The sequence below is a fragment of the Peromyscus californicus genome, unplaced genomic scaffold (assembly GCF_007827085.1).
Source record: "Peromyscus californicus insignis strain IS unplaced genomic scaffold, ASM782708v3 Scaffold_5__1_contigs__length_169319896, whole genome shotgun sequence".
Lineage (NCBI taxonomy): Eukaryota > Metazoa > Chordata > Mammalia > Rodentia > Cricetidae > Peromyscus > Peromyscus californicus.
In genome coordinates, this window is record NW_026294573.1 from 135,190,295 (window position 1) to 135,217,067 (window position 26,773).

General features: G+C 39.3%; 1 protein-coding gene across 5 annotated transcripts in view; it reads right to left on the bottom strand.

The window, feature by feature from the left end:
• The window catches only part of St18 (ST18 C2H2C-type zinc finger transcription factor), a 319,839-nt gene that overhangs the window by 203,140 nt on the left and 89,926 nt on the right, over positions 1–26,773 (bottom strand). The window contains exon 3 of one of the 5 annotated variants that reach the window (XM_052718276.1): positions 19,329–19,424. The exons of the other annotated variants lie outside the window; for them this stretch is intronic. The gene's annotated coding sequence lies outside the window, so the exon portion shown is untranslated. The remainder of the gene's footprint in view (positions 1–19,328; positions 19,425–26,773) is intronic. 5 annotated transcript variants of the gene reach the window in all.

A 26,773-nucleotide genomic window follows, 5' to 3' on the forward strand; every position in this document is an offset into this window, starting at 1 on the left:
CGATTTCATCATTATAGGCTTTTAGATATATGTCCTTCCCAACTTATAGAGGAATATTGAACTTAGGATGATTACAGAAAATTAAATAGGATGGAGCAACAGAAGTCACTGACTTAGTCTTAGACATCCACTTCACGTGTGTGTGTGTGTGTGTGTGTGTGTGTGCGCGCGCGCGCGCGTTAGTGCATGCATGCATGTATGTGTGTATGTGTGTGTTAGAACAGATAAATTATTTTTCAGTTGAAAATAAGCTGCACACAGAGCAGGCACAGCTCATGGTGTTCTAGAGAACTGTAAGAAAACCATCAATAGTTGCTGAATTCGTGTACAAATAAACCACTGACTTTCTGTAACACCAGTATCTATCAATGACATTCCAAGAAAGTGCATTTCAATCTTATTTTGAAAGAAGTTTGGTTGAAGCTCATGTATTTAAAAACAAACACGCCTCTTATGTATGAAAACCACCTCCTAACTAGCAGAGGATGAACACTAGAGAAAATGGAGGGCCTTAGAATGGAACTGAAGGTACATATCTAGACCCTGGGTTTCTTTACAGTATTGAAAAGCAAAAAAGAAAAAAAAAGTAAAATTGAAGAGAAAGTAGTGAAGATGTTCTTTATTAAGTAAGTAAGTAGAGAGACACAAAAGCTTTATATCAGGTCCAAAAGGAACTTGGAACAAATGTCTAACTGTGGTGTCTATTAGCACATGAAAGCACATGCTGGCCTCCAGGCACCACAAGTACCTGTTACAGAGTCTACTTGGCATCCTGGCTCCTCTCAGCTCTTCTAACCCCAGCCCAGTACCCCAAACTTCTCTATCTCCCAGGCTTCCCTTCCCCCAGCTTCTCATGCCTGTATAACCCTGCCACTTGGCCATATGCTCTCTTGGCTCTTGGTCCTCTCTCTCTCTCTTGGTCCCCTGTCACTAGCCATGGCCTGGTTCATTCTGCTAGCCATGTTCATTCTACTACTTCCTGCTCCTGCTCTGGACTCTATAAGATGCTTCTGGTTGTACTCTCCACATATCTATAATAAAGTCTTCCCCTCAACTATACCTTGGAGTGGTCATGTCCTCAGTTTATATACATCTGGTGCCCCAAAACCCACTTTATATACTTTGTCAATGCCAAATCCGGGAAGTTCAAATGGAGACATGCAGTGGCTCCAGCTGGTCTGGACTTTCCTTCTCCCACCCTTAGCTCACCGGAAGGTGACAGGTATGAGTCATATGTCCCTTCAAAAGCTTTCTCCCTTCATCCTTCCCTCCCTCCTGTGATACCACCTTCTCAAAACTGAGCATTTTCAAGTTCCAAAGGGTATGAGAACCATGTTCAAAATAGTACAAAATATGTTCGTGCATTAATTTATTATTTTATTTCTTTATTATTGTAGGCCAGGCTGATTTTGAATTTAAGAATCCTCTTGCTTTAGGCTACCAATAGCTAAGATTATGTCAATTAAATTACCCCAAATAAAAGCTGCAACTTGTTAAAGATTCTTCAAAGCCAACTGATGGAATTTCGTGATTCTAAGTAGAGAGGGAAAAGTTCCAAACCAGAGCCAAATTATCTCGATCTACTTTGGCCCATCCTTTTGTCTGACTAACATCTTTATGACTATCAGAAAGTTTAAAATGTATTCTTGGCAGACAACTAGCTTCCACCATTATAAGAAGTAAGAATGTCATTGGCTAGCTATTGAGACACAAAGGTTTTGCTGCTTTCTTGTGACCTGCCTACTTCCAGTCCCCACCAAAGCATGTGGTAAGGGTCAAGTCCCAAAGATACTGAGGACAAATGCCTAAAGAAATTGTGGTGCCTATTAGTATACCAAAGCACTTGGTGGTCACAAGGCTCATTCAGTACCTGTGGCTCCTCTGGGCTGGCTCTCCCATCCTGCCCCCTCCCCTAAACTTCTCCAGCCCAGGGGCTTTTTCCCCTTCCCCTGGTTCAGGTTCCTATATACCCCACATTTTGGCTATGTGCTCTCTTGTTTCTTCTCTCTCGGTTCTCTCTGCCCTCTTGGTCCACCACTGCTAGCTCTTGGTCCCTCCTCTTGACCTTCTCTCCTCTCATTTTTGTCATGGCCTGGTAGAGTCTGGACTCTTCCACATGCCTCTGGCTATATTCTCCCTCATTTCTACAATAAGTCCTTCTCCTCAACCACAACTTGGGGCAGTCATGTCCTCATTTCATTCACTAAGTACCTTCATTTACCACTTTGTATTCTTTTGTACAATACAGTATATCTTCTGCCAAGGCAACTCAAGCATAAACTGTCTCTTTCCCTTGAAGTGAGAGTTGTATTTTATATTGATATGTAGTATACTTAGTCCTTATTTTATGGAGCCTGTGGTTTTTTTTCTTTGGGAAAAAAGTCTCACTTTGCAGCCCTGACTACCTTGGAAGTTGCTATGCAGACCAGGCTGGCCATGAACTGACAGGGATATGTCTGCCTCTGCCTCCCAAGTGCTGGGCTTAAAGGTGTGTAACACTTCACCTGACCATGAACCCTGTGTTTACTTCCAAGCTTCACAGAAGCCTTCTGGGAACTCGTTCCTAACTCTGTGCACAACCATGAACATCCTATCAGTGGGCAGCACTGTCCATTGCAGCCTTCAGGGGCAGAAGACACTGTAACTTCAGAAGTAGTTGGTATCCAGGCCTTGAGAGAAGCTCTATGTAGCTTGAGACACCTCTATGGACCACCTGATCAGAGTGGGAGGAAGGGTAGGGGTGGGGAGATGGCTGGGCAGGAAATGCTGCAGGCTTCTTTCTGCTACAGAATCTTTTCTAGTGAGGGTGCTTCTAAAGTAAGCTGAACCTGCATCTGCTGGGGGGTGGGGGGTCTTTCAGCTGTGACAGGCCAGGAAGGATGGCACTGTTGGGAGTTCCAGAAGGTCCTTGAGAACACAGGCCAGTGCGGAGAATGTGTGAACTTAGTAACATACAGTCACAGGAGCCAAAGTCACACTGTGGCCAGTCTCAGAGTCCCTTTGCTGGTGGGGATCCTCAAAAAGGCTTGAGATGCTGTGTCTTGTGACAGCAAAGCAGTGTGATCTTGGGCCCCCTCCAAAGTTAAAGGGTTTTGTTTGTTGGTTTGTTTTTTAATCGTTCTAGGGGGCGTTAGCTCTGCTAGCTTTGCTCAGCTGTGCACAGCTAACGGTTAATTTATTATCATGTTGGAGCCACTTTGGGTTAGTGCAGATGGGAGCTGCCTCAAGGCTGGCTCCTTACCTTGCAAGCATTACATTATTCTAAGTCACACAAAATGGTTTTCGTATCTGTCCTTTCTTTATTTCCTTACTGCCTCTGGTCAGGGTTCACAGAAAGACCCCAAAGGGAGAGGCTCCTTTACTCTCTCTAGTCTGCATAGGTTTCCCTATCTTTCTCTATTGCCTCAAGGACATAATTAGTTGATTATATATATATAACACTTTGGAAAAATAAATTGGATCCATTGTTCTCATACTGTGACTCCTTCAAAGGGAAACATCAAATATAGTCAATGATTTATTTCAAAAATAGAAAGTAACCTACATTGGTGTCAGGGACCCCACACACACACACAACATACCACCATCACAAGCCTCACAGCCTGTGGGGGGGGGGGGGATGATCAGTAAGAGGTAAAGTATGAACCTCAAAACAGTACCATCTTTATGGGCACTGGGTTATAGCCTTCCAGAGACCAACTGACCAAACTTGATCCTCAGCATCTCATACTCTTGGTGTGTTTTTCTTTCCTCTGAACATCTCTTTTTCTATCAATTCTCTTGCTTAAGCACATACAAAACATCTTTAATAAAAATCACTCTGTTCCCTAAGCTGGCTGGTCCTGACCTCTCCACAAGGCTTGCCTACTGGCAACAGACAAGAGAATGTTGTGTCAGATACAGAGATCCCTGTACAAGGATGGGTCATTCTTTTAAAAATATCTGTTTTACCTAGTTACTCTATGTTGACAACAGCTATGCTAATTTCTAAGTATTATGCTAAATGCTTTAATGAAGCCTCAAAAATGGTGTCTTGCAAGACATGATATCATAGGCCTGTTATCCCAGTGTTTGAGAGGCCGAAGATCAAGACATACTAACGTAGACCTGTTATCCCAGTTGACTGAACATATCAGTGGTATCCTGAGAATAGGCAACCTCAAAGCCTACCCTCACAGAGACACACTTCCTCCAACACGACCATACGCACTCCAACAAAGCTATATCTCCTAATAGTGCCACTTGCTGTGAGATTATGGGGGCCAATTACATTCAAACTACCATGGTATGTCTTAGCATACTTTTTGATAACTTTCAGGTTACATCTCAAAAGGTTGCTATGAAACTTCCCCTTGTCTCATAAGAAAGAAACATGAAGTGGTTCTGGAGATTTCCTGGATGAATCTATCTTATAAGGTGGAACCAGAAGCCTCTAGGGCTAGACAAGGGCTTTAACAGATGTATTTTCTCCTGGAAAACTGCAGGCTTGCAGCTGGGAAGGGAAAAAGGTGTCAAGCAGTTGTTAGTTGTGAAGGGATTCTTGCTGCATCACTGGCAAAGTTTCAAGCAGATTCTAGAATGAACTACTTTACAATCTCATGTCCCCAAAATTTTTACTTGGTTTTTAATTCATTTTAAAAATACAGATCCCTGAATATAAAAATACAACCTGCTCAATTTGTATAATGCTGCTTGTCTGTATCTGATTCAAAGTCAATAGTCCTTGCTTTTTTATCCTGTCTGAAAAATCACTCTTTCTAGTACTAAAATCCCCACGAGGATGCTGAATTTATAAGAGAGCCATTTTCTTACCCCTATATGAGCTCTGGTTGTCCATATAGAGGTAAAATAAACTGAACAGACAAAACAGTATTAGATTTAATTATGCAATTTCTACTTTTATGCATAAGTTAAATAAAACCCAGACTCCGTTTGATAAAGGAATTTAAAAAGACTTGCTATATCACATGGTGATCCTCTATTGTGATGTATTAAATAGACAGGTGATTTAGTAAAAGCCTTCACTGTAAAGATGATGCACTTTAAATTGGGCACAGAGCAAAACTGAGGAAAACAGCTAGCATCAACTTCTACCCTCTACATGCACATATATATAGATATAGATATAGATATAGATATAGATATCTATATATATGCACACAAGTACACCTGTGCACATAGGTACACCTGCACACACACACACACACACACACACACACAGAGTGATATTGTGTTCCCCCAAATATTGCACACCCTGATAAACTTATCTGGGGTCAGAGAACAGAACAACCACTAGACATAGAGGCCAGAAAATGGTGGTACACACACCTTTAATCCTAGCATTCCAAAGGCAGAGATCTGTCTGGATCTCTGTGAGTTCAAAGCCACACTGGAAACAGCCAGGCATGGTGACTCATGTCTTTAATCCCAGGAAGTAATGGCAGAAAGCAGAAAGGTATATAAGGCATGAAAACCAGGAACTAGAGCTGGTTAAGCTTTTAGACTTTTGAGCAGCAGTTCAGCTGAGATCCATTCGCGTGAGGACTCAGAGGCTTCCAGTCTAAGGAAACAGGATCAGCTGAGGAACTGGTGAGGTGAGATGGCTGTGGCTTGTTCTGCTTCTCTGATCTTCCAGCTTTAACTCCAATACCTGGCTCAGGTTTGTTTTTCTTAATAAAACCTGTTAAGATTCGTGCTACACACACACACACACACACACACACACACACACATGTACACCTGCACACATGTGAATATGCACATCACATACACACTTACAAAAAGGATTACAGATGATACTACAGCTTGAAACATAAAACCATTATAAAATGTCTGGCAAGTTTTCTTTAGAAATTTTCTATGTTCATTTATATAAACATAGCTAAACTTATTAAACATGTGGTAGTTTAGTTGAATGGTATCTTGTTATGTGTGTTTCACAACTTAATTGTTCAAGTGAAATGTTGATGCATACATCTAACTATAATATTAGATGCATGAGCCAACTTATTTTTTTAATTTTCTTTTTATTTATTATCTGTTGTGCTGTTGATTTCATACAAGCTAGGCAAAAGCTCTACCCTGAGCTGTACTCTTAGCCTAGGTCAACTTTATGCATCCAATCACAATCTCTTAGCTGGGCAGTGGTGGCGCATGCCTTTAATTCCAGTACTCAGGAGGCAGAGGCAGGCGGATCTCTGTAAGTTCAAGGCCAGCCTAGTCTACAGTTTGAGTTCCATGGCAGCCAAGGCTACAAAGAGAAACCGTGTCTTGAGAACCCCAAAACCAACTAACCAAACAACCAAAAAACCCTCATAGTGTCAACAGACATTCATTCAAACATTCCAAGTCATTCTCTTCATGATGGAATCCAAGAATGTCTGACAGTATTAAAGGAACTTCATTTTGTTTATAACACAGTTATTGACAGTAAATAGAAGAATTTCAGGCAACAGAATATGAATATGTTTTTAAATTGATAATAACTGCCAAAATACCATGCTGGGCCTGTGCTAGTGTGGACTCCCTTGAACAGAGCATGAGAACACTGTGCCCAGACCCTCATTTCCCCAATATTAAAAAAACTATAATTTTTGAAACTTTTAACAAATTGTACAGATTTGACAGTTTTATAATATAGACCCTTCCCATGAATGTGATATTCTTTTAAGTGTTATATAGTGGACATTATTAATGTTTTAGATGATTCTTCATAAAGACCATACCTATTTTGTTTAGAAATTCTTATGTATATTTTAGTTACAGTTAGTATTTTGTATTCAGTCCATACTTTAGATCACCTGAGGATATACAAGTCAGTCACCTTATTCATGCCTTCTTTTCAGTCTGTCCCTTGGTTCTACTGAACAATCTTGATTTATGTTAAAGAAATTAAGATGAAAAGTACACTCTGATATTTAAACTGTAATGCCCAATTCTCAAGCTGGGAGACCCCATTCTCTAAATCTGACCTCATCTACTTCTCCAAGAAAAGGTCAAAGTCCAGCACATGACACCTATTCTTTTCCCATGAATTTTTTGGAACTCTGATCCAGCAATCTACTGAGTTCAGATCCTCACCTCTCTCTCCATTCCTCCAGGTCCAGTCCCCTAGTGTCATCCTCACCTTCTGCTATGTCCTCTCTTCACTCGCTGCTCCCATTCACAGAAGACTAAGCAAATGTTTGTGAAACACCCTACTTTCCTCCCCTCTGTGGATCTCCACAGCCCCCACCCCTCCCAGGACATCTCCATTTCTAAGTGTCAGCTCCCAATACCCAGAAACACATTTTATCTGGAACCCCTAGTGACCATAAAGATCAGAATCCCAGAAGAATTCCCTACCAGGCAACACCCACCTACCACACTCAGTAACAAAGCAACAAATGATCCACGCAATAAAGACAAAACCAGATACCAGCACCTAGAATCACAATCTCCCCAACCCCAGATTCCTGGACAGTAGTGTAAAAACACAATCCATAATAGCCAGGACAATATGTCTCCACTAGAACCCAGCAACCTCAAAATAGCAGGCCCTGATTATTCCTACATAGCTAAAGCACAAGAAAAAGACCTTAAAATAGCCTTCACGTATATGATAGGGGTCCTTAAAGAAATCTATGAAAGCACAAACATTGGAAGGAAATGAAAAAAACATTTCCAGACCTGAAAGTAGAAATAGAACCAATAAAGAAAACCCAAACTGAGGGAAATATGGAAATGAAAAGTTTGGGAACTCAAATAGGAGCCAGAAGCAAGCTTCACCAGCAGAATACAAGAAATGGAAGAATCACAGGCATTGAAGACACAGTAGAAGAAATGGAATCGTGGTAAAACAAAATGTTAAATCTAAAAAAGTTCCTGGCATAAAACATCCAGGAATTCGGGACACTATGAAAAGACCAAATCTAAGAATAATAGGAATAGAGGAAGGAGAAGAAACCCGGGTCAAAGGCATAGATAATATTTTCAAAAGTATCAGAAGAAAATTCCCCCAACCAAAGAAGAAGATGCATATCAAAGTACAAGAAGCATACAGAACAAAAAATAGTCTGTACTAGAAAAGGAATTACTCTTGACACATAGTAATCAAAATACTACATGGTTAGTACAAAGAATATTAAAAGTTACAAGGGAAAAGAAGGCAAACCTAGAGAATAACAACTGATTTCTCAATAGTGACTCTAAAAGCCAAAAGGGCCTGGACAAATGTGCTGCAGACTCTAAGAGTCCACAGATGCCAACCCAGACTACTATACCCAGCAAAACTTTCCATCACAACATGTGGAGATAATGAGACATTCCATAATAAAATCAAATTTAAGCAATATCTATCTACAAATACAGCATTACAGAAGGAAATAGAAGGAAAACACCAACTGAAAGAGCTTACCTACAGACAAGAAAACACAGAGAATAAATAATCACAGCCCAGCAAATCAAAGGGGAGGAGACACACACACACACACACACACACACACACACACACACACACACACACACACACACAAAACAGCAACAAAATAACAGGAATCAACGAACACTGCTCATTGATATTTCTCAACATCAATTGTCTCAATTCCTCAATAAAAAGACCCAGACTAACAGAATGGATGTGAAAAAAGATCCATCCTTCCTTCTGCATCCAGGTAACACACCTTAACATCAAGAATAGATATCATCTCAGGGTAAAAGGGTGGAAGAAAATGTTACAAGCAAATGAACCTAAGAAGCAAGCTGGTGGAGCCATTTTAATATCTGACAAAATAGACCAAACCAAAACTAGTCAGAAGAGATAGAGAAGGACACTATATACTCATCAAAGGAAAAAATTGACCCAGAGGACATTACAATTCTTACGATCCATATACCAAACACAAGGACATCCAAGTTTGTAAAAGAAACACTATGATAGATTAAATCACAAAATGATCCTCACACCATGATAGTGGGTGTCTTCAATACCCCACTCTCACAAATAGACAGGTCATCCAGACAAAAACTAAATGGAGAAATGCTGGAGCCAACAGATGTTATAAACAAAATGGACTTAACAAGTGTTTACAAAACATTTCACCAAATACAAAAGAATATTCCTTCTTCTCAGCACCTCATGAAACTTTCTCCAAAATTGACCACATACTCAGATACAGCCAAAGTTTCAATAGATACAAGAAAATGGATATAACACCCTGTATCCTATCTGATCACCATAGATTAAAGCTGGATATCAACAACAACACAAACAACAGAAAACTTACAAATCATGGAAACTGAACAACTCACTACTGAATGGAAAAATGGGTCAGGACAGAAATTAAGAGAGAAATTAAAGACTTTTTATAATTGAGTAAAATGAATACACAACATACACAAACTTGGGACACAATGAAGGAGGTTCTAAAGGGCAGATTCATGGCACTACATGCAAGCATAAAACATGGAGAGATCTCATACTAGCAACTCAAGAGGACAACTGAAGACCCTGGAGCAAAAAGAAGAAATCACACCCAAAAGATGTAAATGGAAAGAAATAATCAAACTCAGGCCTAAAATCAATAAAATAGAAACAAACAATATGAAGAATAGATGAAACAAAGAGTTGATCCTTTAAGAAAATCAGTAAGATTAATAAACACCTTGTCAAAATCAGCAAAAATGTGGATAGAGATATCTACATTAATGAAATTAGAAATGAGCAGAAGGACATACCAACAGACATTGAGAAAATTATAGGACAAACTTTAAAAACCTGTACTGCACCAAACTGGAAAAATCTAAAAGAAATGGATAATTTTCTTGTAATATACCCCTTACTAAAGTTAAGTCAAAATTAGATAAGCAATTTAAACAAACCTATAAACCCTATTAAAATAGAAGCAGACATTAAAATTTTCCAAACAAACAAAAACCAACCAAACAACAAAACCAGGGCCAGATAATTTTAGCACAGAATTCTATCAGACATTCAAAGAAGAGTTAATGTCAATACTCCGCAAATTATTCCACAAAATAGAAACAGAGAAAACACTGCCCACTCATTTTCTGAGTCCACAGTTACCCTATACCCAAACCACATAAAGACACAACAAAGAATAAGAATTATGGATTAACTTCCCCTATGAACACAGATGCAAGAATTCTTGATAAAATACATGTGAACTGAATCAACAAACACATCAAAAAGATCATCCACTATGATCAAAATAGTCTTCATTCCAGAGATACAGGGATGTTTCAACAAATGTAAATCAATAAATATAATAAATCATAAAAACAGACTGGAAGATGAAAAATACATAATCATTTCATTATATGCAGAAAAGCCCTTTCACAAAAATTCAACATCCCTTCATGATAAAAGTATGGGAGAGATTAGGGATATAAGGGACATACGTCGACATAATAAAGGTAGTTTAAAACAAGTCCATAACATCAACTAATTGGAGAAGCACTCAACACCATTCCATTAAAATCAGGAAAAAATGCATCTATTCAATGTAGACTCAAAATCTTAGCTAAAGCAATAAGACAACTAAAAGAGATCAAGGTGATACAAATTGAAAAGGAAGAAGTAAAAGTGTCTTTAACTGCAGATGATACGATAGTATATGTAAGTGACAGTAAAAATTACACTGAGAAACTCCTACAGCTGATAAACACTTTCAGAGAACTAGCTGAATACAGAATTAACTCCAAAAATCAGTATCCCCCCATATATAAATGACAAAGACCAAGAAAACATCAGGAAAACAACACCTTTCATGATAGCCTCAAATAATGTAAAATATCATGGGATAACTCTAACCAAGCATGTGAAAGACTGGTATTATGAAAACTTCAAGTCGTGGAAGAAAAACTTGAAGAAGATATCAGAGAATGGAAAGGTCTCCCATGCTCATGGATTGGTAAGGTTAATATAGAAAAAATGGCCACCCTCTCAAAAGTAACCTATGAAGTCAGTATACTCCACATCAAAATTCCAATACAATTCTTCACAGATCTTGAAAGAAAAATTATCAGATTCATGTGGAAACAAAAAAACAAACAACAAACAACAACAACAACAACAAAATAGGATAGCTAAAGCAATCCTGAATAACAAAAGAACTGGAGGAGGTATCACCATCTCCAATTTCAAGTTGTACTACAAAGCTGTAAAATTAAAAACAAAAGAGATTCATCAAAGGTATTGAATTGAAGAGCTAAACATAAATCCATAATCCATACACATATGGATACCAGATGTTTGGTAAAGAAGCCAGAAGTACACACTGGAAAAAAGACAGCATCTTCAACAAATGGTATTGGTCAAACTGGACAGCTGCATGTTGAAGAATGCAAATAGATCCTTACTTATCACTCTGCACAAAACTCAACTCCAGATGGATCAAAGAAATCAACATAAAACCGGATACACTGAACCTGATAGGTGAGAAAGTGGGGAATAGCCTTGAATGCATTGACACAGGAAAAGACTTTCTGAACAGAACTCCATTAGCATAGGCACTAAGATCAACAATTAATAAAGGGGACACCATGAAACTAAAAAGCTTCTGAGCAACAATGCACACTCTCATTCTGACAAAGAGTCAGTCTACAGAATGTGAAAAGATTTTGCCAACTACATATCTGATAGGGGGCTAATACCCAAATATATAAACAATTCAAAAAATTATATATCAAGAAAACAACCAAATTAAAAATGTGGCATAGATATAAATATAGAATTCTCAACAGAGGAAATTCAAATGACTAAGAAACAAATATTCAACATCCTTAGCCATCAGAAAAATATATATCAAACCTACTTTGAGATTTCACCTGTCAGAATTGCTAAGATCAATAACACAAGTGATAGCTCATGCTGGTGAGGATGTGGAGCAAGGTGAACACTCATCCATTGCTAGTTGGAGTACAAACTTGTACAGCCACTATGGAAATCCATATGTCACTTTTTCAAGAAGATAGGAATCAATATACCTCAAGATCAAGCTATACCACTCTTGGGCATATACCAAAAGGATACTTCATCCTACCTTAGAGACACTTGTTCAACCATGTTCACTGTTGCTCTATTTATAAATAGTCAGAAATTGAAAACAACCTAAATATCTTTCAACAGAAGACTGGATAAAGAAAGAATGGTACACTTATACAATGGCATATTTCTCAGTTGTTAAAAAAAATGAAATTTGTATTACCTACAATGGCTGGAACTAGAAAAAAATCATCCAGAGTGAGGTATCCCAGACCCAGAAAGACTAATATGCTATGATTCACTTAAGTGTGCAAATTAGCTGTTAAGTCAATGATTACCAAGCTCTAATCCATAGAACTATGGAGGTTAGGTATGGAATCGGGACTAGGGTGTGCAGACAGATCTCTTTAGGAAAGGGAAATATAATAGATAGTTATAGATGGATGGAAGGGCTGAAAAGGATTATCAAATGGATAGGGTGATGGGAGAGAGGGATGAGGGAGGAAATATGAAGTGAGACAACTAAAATTAAGGTCCATTTGAGCAGTAGTGTAGAAACTTAATACAGTAGAAGCTTCCTAAAATATTTACTCATATAAAGGCAATCTAAATGAAATCATCAAATATTGGGGGAGAAAGAGTCCCAATGGTCATCTGTTGTTGCCAAACAAAGCTTCCAGTACTGGGTGTTTGGGTTACATCTAATTGAGTTGTTAGCCAAAGGTATCCCATGGGAATCTCCAAACCACCAGGCTGTTAACACTCTCCACAAACTGACAGCAAGGCTCCACTGCTACAGATAACACCTATACAAGTGTTTGAACCTGAAGACCTCAAGCTGGTTCTTACATAGAACCTTCATTCCTACATTCTAGAGTCTTTAGTATAAGGTACTCTGCACATTATTGAATGAGAAATGTAAATACCAAGCCAGCCACAAAACCTTTCATCTACAATTGTGCCTTGCTTGCAAGATATGCTAGGACAATGGTAGCACAATGTTTCTGGGAGTAACCAACCAGTATCTGATTTGAGTTAAGGCCCACTCTATAATATGGAATCCATATCAGACACTGTTTGGGTGACGGAGAATTAGGACTATATATCCCAGGGAACTAAGGTAAAACCAAGTATTACTTTTCTTTTAAAAAAAATTAGCAATAACATAACCCCTACTGACATTCTGCTATACTCATAGATCAGTGCCTTGCTCAGCCATCATCAGAGAAGCTTCCTACTGTGGTAGATGGGAACAAATACAGAGCCCCACAGCCAGACATTATGTAGAGAGTGAGAGACCTTGGTACACTCAGCCCTAAATGGATGCATCAATCAAATCCTCCCCTTAGTGTTCATGGAAGAGGAGGCAGAAAGACACTAAGAACCAGAGGGGGTGGAGGACACCAAGAAAACAAGGCTTTCTAAATCAACATGATCAAAGTTCATATGAACTCACAGAGACTGAGTAGTCATGCACAGGGCCTGCATGGGTCTATACCAAGTCCTTTGTGTACATATAATGGCTTTTACTTTAGTTTTTTTTTTTTTTAATTGGGTTTCTGAGTGTACAGACAAATGGGTCTCTGATTCTTGTGCTTTCTCTTGGGCTCTTTTCCTTTTGTTTGTTTTGTCAAACTCCAATGTGATGGTTTTTGTTTTATCTTGTTATATTTCATTTTGCTGTATTCTATTATTATCCCTTAGAAGCCTGTTTGTTTTCTAATGAGAGTCAGAAAGGGAGTAGATCTAGATGCAAGAGGAGATGTGGAGGGATTGGGAGGAGTAGAAGCAGGGAAATCCATAATGAGGATATACTATGTGGGAAAAAAAACATTTTTAACATCATTTTTATTGATTATTTGGAAATTTCACATCATGAATCTCAATCCTGCTCATTTGCCAGCTTCTCACCCCTGTAGCATCCTTCCAAAAGAAAAATTTTTAAAGTATTAATTAAAAACAAAACACAACAAACAAAAAATCCACTTTACTCCTTTATCTTTCCTGCCTCTCTAATACCTCTTCTTTTGTCTTAGTGGCTTTGGGAGCTGCAGTGTGTCACACAGTATACCTTCTTGTCCATTCGACTTTACTTGTAAATGTTTATTGCAATGAGTTGTTCTGCTTCAAGGCCTCTGGCTTCTGGTACACCATTAACACTGGATCCTCACTGAAACTCCTCTTGGATATCCTGTTGTTGCTCTGAGTCATAGAGAGGTATGGTTCCACAGGACCAATCTTTTCTCGAATTCTGGCAGGTCATAGATGGAGTAGGCCAACTCAAAGTCCTGGGTGGTACCTGATTTGGTCAGTCCAGACTGCTGAGACTACCCTCTTCAGGTGAGGGATAGAACCAGCTCTTCGATGCGCATGACATCTGGGCCAGCTCTCCCATGTCTGTGGTGAGGGGTGGGACCAGCTCTCCTGCTACAGTGTCCAGAGAGGGGCAGCACCAGCAAAGGGCGGTTCTGGCTCAGCATGACCCTCAGATTTCAACATACATGGTTCCTATGGCCCTGGTGGCAGTGCAGGCCACCCAGATCAGTATGGCCCCGATGTCAGCATGGCCCTCGGACACCAACATGGTCTCGAGTAGCTGACCAGACCCCAGGTATCTGCACAGCCCTCAGTGGTAACAGGGGCGATGGACAATAGGGCCATGGACCCAGACATGGCCCTTTGCAGCAGCTCAGGCCTTGATGTCACCATGGTCCTGGGTGGCAGCACAGGTCACTCAGATCAGCATGGACCTATGGCAGCATAGCTCTTGTACACCAACATGGCCACAGATCGTGGCTCACACCTTGGGCATCCCTGTAGCCTTTGGTGGCAACACAGGCCATAGACATCTACACAGAAGACCCTGGACACACAGACCCAGACATGGTCCTCAGCAGCAGCCCAGGCCTGGATGTCATCATGGCCCCAGGTGGCAGCACAGGCCACTCAGACCAGCATGGATCCAGGGGCAGTATGGCCCTTAGACACCAGTATGGCCCTAGGTAGTGGACCAGACCCCAGGCATCCACACAGCATTTGATGGTAACAGAAGCCACAGATATCAACACAGACCCTGTCTGTGGTAAGGCCATGGACCCAGACATGGCCGTCAGCTGCAGCTCTGGTCCAGACTTCATCATGGCCCCAGGTGGCTGTGTAGACCACTCAGATAATAAAAAAGAAAAACTATTTTTAATAAAAGAAAAATGAAAGAAAATAAATAAATAAAAGTTATCTAGTAATCACAACTGCTCAATAAAAGCAAAAGATGTCATATTCCCTATAACCATTAGGCATCCTGAATTCTTAAGTTAAACAAAACTTTGTGTATTGTTATAGTTGTTACACCTTCCTAATCTATCAACACACACATAATTTTCTAGAAAGGAAAAGCAGGTAGAGAATAATTATCTTGTAATTTAAGTTTATAGTTACTTCTCTTGTCTTTAGTAGTCTAACATTCAAATATAACATTTTCTGTTGTTTAATTTCCCTATTATCAACTCAGCATGGTGTTACACATTTGTAATTTCAACTCTTCAAAATACTGAAGTAGGAAAGATCACAAGTTTGAGACCAGCCTTGGCTATGTTTCAAACTCAAGGCCACCCTGATCAATTTATTGGGCTCTTGCCTCAAAATTTAAAACAAAATAAAAAACAAAACAACAACAACAAAAACAATAAGAACAACAAAAAAAACCAGGGCCAAGGATAATATAACTCCCAGCTTCTACCAGTTACTTGGGCAAGAATCTGAGCTACCATTTTTATGTTTTTCCATTCTTATTTCAGAAAAAAAGAATGAAAAAAAAAGACAATGTCAAAAAAAGAAAACAAAGACTATGAAGAGCTCTCAGCAAAACAGTTGAATGTAGGTAAGGAAAAACTGGCCCCAAGCTCTGTCTAAAATCCTAAAAACTTTACATTTCTCCATAACGTTCATCAGTATTAGGAAAGCAACACTGAACTGCTTCTGGGTGGCTATAAAGAGTGTCAGGAACTCAGACCCAGAAAGGTACATAAGGTGTGTATTCACTTACATGTGGATATTTGACATTATGTAAATGATAACCAAGCTACAATCTGTAGACACAGAGAGATGAGGTATAGAGGAAGGGTCTTGGGGGGATATAGAGATCTTCTTGGAAGGCACAAATAGGTGTTATGGGTGAACTGGGGGTGGATGGAGATGGGAACAGGAGAATCAGATGGGGAGTAGGAGGGGGGTGAGTCAACTGGAATTGAGGGGCATCTAGGGGATGATATGGAAACCTAGTGCAGTGGAAACTTCCTAAAATATATGAAGGTGATCCTAATGAGGTCTCCTAATAATGGAGGATATGAAGTCTCAACTGGCCATCTCTTGTCACCAAAAGAGGTTTCCAGGAGTGGGACTGGGTTGCATTCAATTGAGTTGTTGGCCAAGGAGATCACATGGAAGTCCCTAAACAACCCCGGCTGTTGCTAAGACAATGGGTCACTCTCTGAAAACTGACAGAAGGGCACCATTGCTGAGGACAACACCCATACAACACATTGAATATGGAGAAATAGAACTGGTGCCTACATGGAGCCTTCTCTCCTATGTTCTAGTGTCTTTGGTGAGGGAAGGTACTCAGGAAGCTACCAAAAAAAAGACACATAAATATTAATCCATCCAGAAAACCTTTGACCTAAGGTGCCTTATTCAGTCATCATCAGAGAAGCTTCCTCAGGCAGCAGACAGGAACAAATACAGAGTCACAGTTGGACATTACTCAGAGAAAAAGTCTAACTGGAAGGTCTACATCAAATCACTCCCCTTAGAGTTCAGGGAACCCTGTAGAAGAGGAGGCAGAAAGAGTGTAAGAGCCAGAGGGGATGGAGGACACCAGGAGAACAGCACCCTCTGAATCAACTAAGCACTGATCACATGAGCTCAGGGAGACCAATGAAGCAGCAAGCACAGGGTCTGCAGAGGTCTGCACCAGGTCCTTTGCATATATATATATATATATATATATATATATATATATATATATATATATATATTTTAGCTTAGCCTTTTTATGTGACTCCTGAATGTGAGAATGCTTGGACCTCTGATTCTTGTGCCTGCCCTTGGGACTCTTTCCCTTCTGTTGGGTTGCCTTGTTTCAACCTTAATGTGATGGGTTTTGTTTTACCTTATTATATTTTATTTTGTCATGTGTGGTTGGTATCTCTTAGAAGTCAGTTCTTTTCTAATGTGAGACAGAAAGGGGGTAGAACTGGAGGGGAGGGGAGGAACTGGGTGGAATCTCTTTTCAACAAAAGGGAAAAAGAGAATGACAGGAACACAGGAGTTCCTGGTGCCAGGAAACCTTACACTGAGCCCTAATCCACCTTCAGACACTCATCCTCATGTGTCTAGCATCTTGTCAAATACATAAAATTGCAAAGTACAGACAAAAACTCAGAAACCCCATGCTTCTCAAAATAGAAGATACACAATTTCAATCATTTGTGTTTCTAACTGAAAACATAAAATCCCCAAATAAGGCTAAATTTTAATGGGCAAGTTCTATCTTGTTATCTAATCCAATTTCCACAACAGTGATATCTGGATTCAGAAACAGCAAGAGAGGAGGGACTTTACAAAAACTAGATATGAGAAAATTTACCACAGACAGGCAAAGAGTGCTAAAATCAAGACTGTCCTGGCAGCTTAGGTACTGCCATGTAGGAATCAGTTATTGGTGTGACCTTTGGTTTAGTGTGTGAAGGCTTATGTGATTGAGAGAACCACAGGACACAGTTTACAGAAATGAAAAATGCATAGGAATGAAGCTCATTCTGTGTTTAAATGACCATTAGTTACTACATATTTAACAAGTGAGGCTAAAGACTTACTAGAAATCAATAACAAAAGGCAAAGTCAACAATACCTCCCTCATTCCCATAGCATTTCATAAAGGTGTATATTTTAGAGATAGGAAGTGATAGTCATAGGAAATTTATGGCAGTGATCTGTAAAAGGCCCAGAAGCTATGGGGAGTGCACTGCTTCATAAATACTGAAAAAGAAATATTGCAAATCCCCTACTGAGTCCATTATATGTGTCAGAACTCTGGAAATCTGAGGAAAGTGATTTAACATCTGAGATTGCAACTGCCAAGAATGAACATGTCACAATTTTTCACAGGAGGGGAAACCATCACAAGAGCTGGTAGCAACCGATTGACACCCTGCAAGGAGTGTACTGGTCCAGATCCATCCAACTGGTTTTCTGGGTAAGCCATGGAGGGAGTGCACAGGAGAAAATCCTACCTTAAAAACCTTATTTTCTGGGGATGAAGCCATTTGGGCTTGGTTTTATAGTTTCTTAGTGTCTATATTACACAGATACTTAGAAACTTCTATGGCCATATAACTCACAAGCAATAGAGCACATAGGCAAAGTAATAACTCTATTATGGACAAATATTAGAAAAAATATCTATTGGTCAAGTCTACTGAATATTTATTCATGAGCATCCTAAAAATGTGTGCTGAACACTGTCCATCTCTGGCATTCTGTATTAATAGATCCACGGGGCACCTCACTTAGGTACTTAAGTGTAAGTGAAATTAGATGTATGTAGTATTTTATATCGTCCCTACTCTTCCCTGTCCAACATCTTCACTAGAAGTGACTATGTAGAAGCCATTGTGCCATGCTCTCCCTATGAAGGACGACATGATTACAGATGCACTATAGATACTTCTTTTTGAAAAGTGACCAAGAGTCACAACTTAAATTTTCAATAACGCTCATAACTCTGACACTCCCACCCCACTTTTCTGTGGTAGAGCACCAGTGTTTCATATTTCCTAGCCAGCATTTTTCTCCATATTGTTTTAGACACGGTGCCATTATAATCACTCGCAATTGACCAGTAATTGTTGCAGAATCAGGCCTCCCTCTGCCAGTGCCACCCAGTTGCTGGACTACACCCAGCTGAGTGCAGTAAGTTCCAGAATCCAATCAAACTAAGCCCCATTGGTATCCAGGTTTCTCATCATGAAGTTGAGCCAACTCTTGATTCCATACACTACCTCCCTCCTACAGGGTACACACAAAGGCAATCCATTTTAGCTGTGATTCAGGCCCCTGTAATACTTCTATATAAAAAAAAAAGGCTTAGCTATGGTCATTAATTTGTATTTGCAGACCTTGTTTGTATAATTGGCTTTATAACTAAGTTAGATGTGGGTACCCATATCCCACCTGGGAAATGAGAATAGCAGCATTTTCTTTTGGCTATGTAAGAATAACCTTAACTCATTCTATAGGCCTTCCAAAATAAGAGGTAGCCCAAGAATAATCATCTCTGAATATTTACCTTACTCTTGATTTGAGTAACAGGAAATACAGGTACATGGTTATGCTCGAAGCTTGAGTAATTTTCTTATCTTCTAAGTTATTCAACAATGAAAAACTAGAGTAGTAGGAAGAAAAATAACTCTTATTAGCAGGGTGATCTAGGCAAAATTATAGGACCTGCAACACGTAAAATGGAGCTGACAGAACAAAGATCCTCATCGCTGGTTACAAGACTGTGACACAGTAGGTGCTCAGTGTGCATTTACTCTGTATTACAATGGTAGTGATTATAATTCTCATTAACGGACTGACACTGAGAATAACATGCAGGAGAATGAGAACATTCTTCTCAGTCGCAATTTAGCACATAATATTCAGACTTCCAAAATTTACACAATTCTTTCTTTCACATTGAATTCACAGTATGAAATCCAGGTATCATGAATATTAAGCAATAGCCTTACCACTGAGCTACACCACCAACCACCAAATCCTTCAGGATTTTTATAGGATTTTAAAGTTACCACACAAACTGTCTCTGCACAGGCCAGGTTAAGCCTGTGCTCACTAGTACGAAGGTCTCCAACCTATTGCACAGAATATTATCTTGGGCGTGGGTGACTTTATTCATCCTAAGAATGACCTGAGCCTTTGAGAGGGAACTCAAAAGTTCAGTTCTTCAATAAAAAATTAAAATAAAAAAGCCAGCATTTTCAAGAAAGTGGACTGAGTGTGGATGAGTGCCAGGCTGCTGAAAAACAAGGGAAGTTGCAGTCTGGTGGGTATGGATGTGTCATGCATATCTGCTGGCATTGGCTCCCTGAAACTCTCTAGTCATTCACACAGAAACAAGGATAGGACTGCTCAAGAAGGGAACTTGCTGCAATTCTTACTTCTCAAACATCACTCTTTGTGCCACAATAGTTCATTTTATTTGTTTATTTTTTAGCATTTATTATATTTTTAATTATCAGGGGAGTGCACAAGAGTGCAGGTGTCCTTGGAAGCCAGGAGAGGATGTTGGATACTTTGGAGCTGGAATTATAGACATTGTAAGCCCTCTGTTGTGGGTCCTGGGGACTGGGCTTGGGTCCCCTAGAAAGAACTCTTAGTTGTGGAACCATCTCTCCAGGTCTCTGTTTATGCTTTAATTTACTATTAGTCTTGCTTTTTTCAGTGACTAAGAACACAGGATAATCATTTCAGGGAGGTGCTGCTGTGTGTTTGCATTTCTGCAGCTATTTCTGTGGATCTGTTTCTGTATACCTATTTGAGCTAATATCTCTGTGCACGGTATCTCTGTGTGTGCACTGAGTCAGATGTTTCTGTTTGCGTACCTGTGTGTATTTCTTTGTATATAGTCCTGGGTGTTTCTGTGAGCACATTTCTCTGTATTTATTTCTGTGAGTGTACTCCTTTCTATGCACATTTGTATGTGTTATTGTGACCACAAGTGTAAGCAGGGGAAGAGTATGTGAATATGTATGCAGGAGACACAGAACATCCCTAAGAGACTTAAATGCACACATCATGAGAGGAATGGGTCTTTCTGGGCAATTCCCTCATTTGTGAAATCCTGAATTGACTAGGAAACCAAAGAGAGTTGAATATAAATCCTACTTTTATTAATGTTTCTCCTAGATGCTTAAATATTTTATAATCATATAATACCCCTTCCTACATTTATCTGTATCGAGAAGATGAACCATTTTTTCCTACCTAATAGTGGGTATGCTTGTGACTGTTTGTACTTTGCTATGGTGAGTAAGAACCTGATACAAGCGCTCTTCATTTTGCATATTTAACTATTTTGTAAATGATGGCAAAAAGTAAAACCTTGGTCATTTCAGAACTCTTACTCAACTATCAGCAGCAAATACGTTTCAGTTATCTTAGAATATTCATTTGCCTTAGGATCTAGAAGGCATTTTCACCATTTTCTTTATGTGTCTAGTAGAGTAATATTGCCTTTGTGTTAATAGGCCAGTTTATTATTCTTGTTATCTTCATGTAATGCCCTGAGAAACCAGGTGAGACAATTTTTCAAGTTTAATGATCACTGGCATAAAGTACACATGAGGGTTATTCAGGACATGCCATCCCTTTCAAGGCACTTTGCCAAAAAAGTCTGGAGTCAGTTAATTAATGCTTGGAAATCCCCTGCCAGTTCAAGCTTTGAAAGACAAAATAATAATAACAATAATAATAATAATAATAAAATAAATAAGAAGAAGAACTCTTCTAGGCTATAGGTCAACAAAACTCTTCTATAAAAATTAAAAGCCTGACCAGAACTCTGATATCAAATGTCCTTTTGAAAGAATAGCTAATGCAGAATGTATTGTATAATGTAAAGTAAACATAGATGGCTAGTTCAGAACTTTCTTATGTATCATTCTGTACTATAAATCAAGTGATTGTGATAGCTGTGTTATAGTTTATGTTGATATGATAAAGCTGCTATGGATTGTAGTGTCACATTCAACACACTCAGCAAGCCTCTCTAAACATGCCCTGAGCCCATGCGAGGAGCAATAGGGTAAGCAGGGAAGTATATAATCCTGCAGTAACACTGTCAGGGCAAGGGCAGAGAACTAGAGCGGCTAAGATGGGTAAAGGACCCTCTTCTGCCTTTGAAGTCATCTGTGTAGGTAAATCTTAGGAAGCATGTACAGAGAGAGGCAGGTAACAAGGTAATAACTAGGAGGGAGAAAGAGAAGGAAGAGAGCTCTAGAAAGGGAGAAGTAGACAGAGAAGGGGTAGAAAGAACAGGAGATGGGACAGGACACGTAAGCACTTCCCGGTAACTCATACTTCTGTCTGATAGGCTGCTTCTAAAGAACAGTTTTCCTGGTTGCAGTTGCTGTACCACTGCTTCCTGTAATTGACTAACTTTGTTTACTTTATCTGTCTCTCCCTCTCTATCTACCTCTTGTTTGCCCAGCTACCTGAGAGATATAAGCTTGGCTGGACAAGGTAAATTTGTGCTTACATATTGTACATCTTATGTCCACTAGAAGCTCTGAAATGTAAATAAACAAGGTATTTTTATCTTCTAAATATTCATTTATATATTTACAGATTTATATTTATATGACATATATGTATATTTATTTGCATTGATGAATAATATCTATATTGTAAGATATATATGTGCAAAAATGTAGAGACACATTTATATATGAAATAATTTCAAGATCTACCACGTTGATAAAACACAGCTCTTTCAAGAAGTCATTTTCAGACAACTGTCCTGCCCCTACCCTACACACAGCAATCATGTATTCCCAAATCCACCCTCTGAAATGGAGAGAAGGCTGAAGGCTGACCATTTTCAGAAGCATATTTATACCTTTCTGCATAATAACACCTAGTAAAATGGCTGAAAAATTGCATCTACATAATAAATAGTGAGTAAATGAATCCAAGTTAACATATCCTTACAATTACTACTGTTTTTGACCAAATGAATTAACTAGTCCTTCATAGGAGATAAGTGACATTCTCAAAGTGCAAAGCCACTTGGAGCTGAGGTCATTTTTTTTTTTTGGTTGGTTTTTGTTTTGTTTTACAATGGGTGAGCCTTCAGGTATTATCTCTATTTGTTACAGTCACCATAGCCAAATAAGCTTCTATTTAGTAAGCACTCTGAATACTTTGGAGTGGAAGTGGAGGAAAGAAAGAAAGGCTCTTCTTTTTTGAGGCAAAGGAAGAGACAACTTTTATGGATGTGACCCATGGTAGGTCAACCAGTGGATGGTTCTCCACCCAAGAGTAAATAAATGATCAGCACAGAATGCTCTTTGTTGGTTATTTATTTTTTAAAAAAGGGGGGTGACACAAAGTTGTGAATTTCAGAGGGGCTAGGAAGGTGGGGGATGGTTCTAAGAGGAACTAGGAGTGAATATGATCAAAAGGCACTGCATGAAGTTCTCAAGACCCAAAAATATTAAGGGACTAGAAAGGATGACTCAGAGGTGAAGAACACTGGCTGCTCTTGCCGAGGACACAGGTTTGTGTCACAGCTGTCTATGACTCTAGTTCGAGGGGATGTAGTGCTCTCTTCTGGCCTCTTGGGGAACCAGTCATGCATGCAATGCATGGACATACACAGAAAAGAAAAATATATAAATTTAACAAAATATTATATTAAGAATAAAAAATATTATACTCTAACAGCAGCACAAACATTAAAAACTATGTATAAACACATGAGTATAGTGTGTGTATATATATAAAAAATAAATACATATGATATATATAACTAAATGAATTTGTTATTCATTATAAAGTATAGCCATGTACTATTAAGTTGTATAACAAACATCTTAAGTATTGTGTTTAGCAATGTGAACAGTAGTCAATACTGATATACTATTTTAGAAAAATAATGTTTCTAATAGGACAGAAGTGCTAACAAGCTGCAGGAAAATGCACTGGAATTCAGCTTCTATCACAAAAGCTACTACTTGGAAAAGTCAAGGACTTTTCCCAAGGCCAAGCCATGGCTTAAGAAGTCTTGGTGATATTTTAGCTTTTGTATATATATTAGCTGGTTCCTACAATGATTTTCTCGTAATGCTATGCATGCTTCCAAGAACTCCTAACAGTGTATTTATCTAAAATACCTATCAAGCATCCAAGGCCAAATGAAACAACACCTGTCTCCTAGGTCAGAAGAATAGCTTTATTTCTTGTGCAGTTTAGGGTGAGGCCCTCCTTTCTTTCTTTTTTTTTTTTTTTTTTTTTTTTTTTGGTTTTTCAAGACAGGGTTTCTCTGTGTAGCTTTGCGCCTTTCCTGGGACTCACTTGGTAGCCCAGGCTGGCTTCGAACTCACAGAGATCCGCCTGGCTCTGCCTCCCGAGTGCTGGGATTAAAGGCGTGCACCACCACTGCCCGGCATGAGGCCCTCCTTTCTTATACAACCTTACTAATAGACCCCTAACTTCTTAACCTAATCACTTTTAGGAATGTAGACTGAGCACATAGATCCCCTTTTTGATATACTAACTGGTCATTAGCATTCAGTTGACCTCCTCTTTTACCACTCCCATTTTGGGTTGTAAAAGAAAGCCTGGTGGTCACTGCCTAAGGAAAACTCTTACCTGCCTTTATGACCCCTTAAGAGTTAAAGCCTGGTGACCTTGCTCTGCCAGAGGATTGCTATTGCTTGAGTTTATAACTGGATTCCTGGGAGACTTGGGGACAACAAAGAAAATAAGGAAACCTGAGGTAAAAATAGAACGGAAGAACTAGATGGGTAAGAACTGGAGATGAACAGGCTAGATGGGAAGAACTAGATTGAAGGGCTAAAAGAGAGTACTAGAGGAACAAGATGGAAGATGAGGAAGAGCCAGATGGGGAAGAACAAGATGAGAAAGGAGATGGGAGAGGAGCTAAGATGGGAAGGAACTAGATGGATGAGAACCTAAATGGGGCAGAACTAATATGAGAGAATGAAGTTAGAACTTAGAGGGAACAGCAGATAAATGTAGGATATATCAAGCAGGAAAGGAGCCAGGCATGGGAGCAGAATAGAAGCTGTGTAGAGAGAGAACTGACTCAGAAGAATAAAGTGTATGGACTAAAGATTTTCGTGTACATAGATTCATTTCATATCCTGAAAGATTAATTACATCAGCTGGTTGTAGATTCTTCCCGGACCCTGGGAGGGGACTATCGCACAGAGTGAACTATTCCTGAAGCCCCAGGACAGGGGATTTGATCAATTTATTGACAGATCTTAATTTTGAATATCATCTTATTTGGAAAGAATGTCTTTATCTCTCTTGCTGTTTATTTTCCCCCTCATTTCTAAGATCTGAAAACTCTCCATGAAACTTCTTGAAATTTTAAATTTTGCTTGATGTGTTTTTCTGCAATTCAGATAAAAGAGTTTTCTTGGTCTGGTGCTGTGGCAAGTACTTTTTCTCACAGCTATTTAGGGAGTTTAAATCAAAAGGACAGTTGTTAAAGACAAGCTAGGGCAACAGAGGGAGGCCCCTCCTCCAGAGATGAAAGAGAGAGGCAGAAAATGAAAGAGGAAGTAAGGGAAGGAGTGGGAGAAAGGGAGCACCCCTAAATTATGCATCTTATCACTGGAAGGTTGTGAAGGTAAGTTCTGTAGTGTGTGCAGTGTGCCAGGCACAGGAGCTAATCATTCAACAACTACAGGACATTATTGTTCTGCAGATGAGAAAACAGTTTCTAGCTGGGTGGGGTAACTTCCACTACACATGGAGCAACATCTAAAAAACAAAGGCAAAATGCAGACCCTGGTCTATCTGATTTTGGACCCCAAGTTCTAATACATCAAGCAAATTCCCACCGACTCCAATTATAGAAAGGAATCAACTGTTCCTTGAGCCATGATGCACTGTATGAAATAAAGTATGTATCTGAAGTATTAAAGAGGAAATTCTGCATATTTGGTTATCCTAAATGCCTTCCAAGGGAATGTTTTCTTGTGTGACTAATCATCCTACCAGAATAAGATTTGTATAGAATTTGTTATTAAGAAAGAGGGAAAAGGTGAAAAAGAAAAGACAAGTGGCTGAAAGGATGCCACTGAGAATTCTTTAAAGAAATCGACCAGCTCAGCCAGGGTGCCTGTATTTAGCCAAACAGTGAGCCACATTCTTTAGCTAGGATGCCACTGGGCGCAATGGCCAGATTGTGGTTTCAGTTGAAAGAAGACAATGAACTGAAAGGAAGGAAAGAAAAAAAACTCCGTGAACATTAAAATTCTTGAAAGGAGAGAACTGCAGAAAAGAGGATGAGTAAAGTTAGAAGAAAGTCGTGAGGCAGGGCTGAGAGACAACACTGGTGATCCAGAAAGAACAAGAGCAGCAGACCCCCATAACTCTGACACTCCACTCATCTCCCCAAAGCAAAGCCATTGAATGCAACATGGAAATCTGAGTCTCAGCAAAGACAGGCCTCTTGTCAATGGCACTGCACCACAACATGCAAAACAGCTTATTTCTATGTTTATTGATTATTAATAATTATTACTGGAAAGTGCTTATCACAACAAGGAGGCAATTTTCAAGACTTTACTTCCATGAAGGGAAATGAGTCCCCTATTGGGAGAGATGCCACAAGGAGATCCAGCACTCAGGTGTAGGCTCTCATGGGTGGCTAAACGTACTCTACATTTAGGTTTGAATCTTCGTTTAAGCTCAGCAATGAAGCAGGAAAATGGCTGCCTATTCCAGGCTGACCTGGACTACATAATGAATTCCAGCCAGCCTGGGCTATATCGCAAGAATGTTGAAACAAATAAGCAAACAAAATATCAAAATAAAACAGAATTCTGCATAGTCTCTGTAGGATAGTTGATGCAACAGTATATACAGTTTAGTTGAGATAAACAGAATCCTTCCAGATTTTAGTTATAATACTCATTTCATTAAATACATTTTGTTATAAAGATATAATCTAGGATTTTTGTTTTGCTTATT